This window comes from Tupaia chinensis, unplaced genomic scaffold (assembly GCF_000334495.1).
Source record: "Tupaia chinensis unplaced genomic scaffold, TupChi_1.0 Scaffold141414_1, whole genome shotgun sequence".
NCBI lineage: Eukaryota > Metazoa > Chordata > Mammalia > Scandentia > Tupaiidae > Tupaia > Tupaia belangeri.
The window spans coordinates 569804-571261 of NW_006201276.1; the positions used below are offsets into that span (position 1 = coordinate 569804).

The 1458-nt window shown below is 33.9% G+C and overlaps 1 pseudogene; it reads right to left on the minus strand.

Annotated features, from left to right (window-relative positions):
• Positions 1-1298: 1298 nt before the first annotated feature.
• Positions 1299-1458, minus strand: part of LOC102488220 (KATNB1-like protein 1) — a 2454-nt pseudogene continuing 2294 nt past the window's right edge.

Below are 1458 nucleotides of genomic sequence, written 5' to 3' on the forward strand. Positions count from 1 at the left end.
TTTTTTTTTTTTTTAATCTTAGTCATTCTTACTGGGGTTAGGTGGTACCTAATTGTGGTTTTGATCCGCATCTCCCTTATAATGAGGGATGTTGAGCATTTTTTCTTATGCCTTTTAGCTATTCGTATGTCTTCCTTAGTGGTATTTTCAATTGATTCTTCCAACTTTTAATAGGGTTGATCATCTTTTATCAGGACAGCTGCTTGAGTTTCCTGTGTATTCTGGTTTTCAGTCCGTTATCTGAAGCATAGGTTACAGAAATATTTTCCCATTCTGAGGGCTGTTGATTCACATTAATTACTGTGTTTTTTTTGACATGCAGAAACTTCTTAATCTGATGTAATCCCATTTGTCTATTTTGGGGATTATTGAGTGTTCTTTGGGGGTCTTATTTAAGAATTCTTTGCCTACTCCAGTGTCTCCCTGAGTTTTCCCAGTGTTTTCCAGAAGCAGTTTTATAGTTTGAGGTCTTAGGTTTAGATCTTTGATCCACTTTGAGTTCACTTTGGTCAAAGGTGAGAGACAGGAGTTCAGATTCATCTTTCTGCAGGTGGATATCCAGTTTTTCCTGCACCATTTGCTAAAGAGGTTTTCCTTTTCCCACTGGATTGACTGGTATCCTTTGTCAAAAATCACTTGACTGTATGTTTGGGAATTTATTTCTGGAGACTCTATTCTGTTCCTCTTTTGTCCACCTGTCTGTTCCTGTTCCAATGCCATGCTGTTTTGATTATCACAGCTTTGGTATCATGAAGCATTGACTTATTAACAATTGAGGTATTTTGCATACACAGTATTTCAGTGTGGACAAAAAAATTAATATCGATTATTTGCTATAGTGTCTTAAATCTTCAAAGTCTTTTCAGCATAAGAAAATAGTTGCACACATTTAAGTGTGTTTTTTTTTTTTTGTAAAACACAATTTAAAAAAAAATAATGATGTTTTCTCTTTGTGGTTCCAAGTAATAAGTCCTGTCTTATTTTTTTCACATAGTATAAATTATGTTCTTATGCAGGATTGTATTAAGACCCAGGAGTTCTTAAACAGTGTTACCAAATAACCATATAAATCCCAAATGCAGCAAAGGCAGATGCACTTCATAGTGCACTTTGACCTCATTGAAATTGAAACTGCTCCTTTCAGATATTTTCCCACTTCAGTGTGAAGTAGATTGTTAGGATTTTATTACATGGGTTTTTAAAAGAAAAAATGGTTTTGATTTTTTTCACAGTTCTCAAATGAGATCTTCTTTTGGAAATCATATAGTCCAGGGATGTTTTGAATAACCAAATGCTTTTTAGTAGACAAAAATCTTCCAATGCAACTGTAATAAATATGCTGCATCCTTAGTGATATTAACTATATATCCTGGAACCAAAGTAAGATGGTTTTCCTGCTCTCACATTCCACTTAATTGTATTTTTTTTTTTTTTTTTGGGGAGGTTTTTTGACATAGG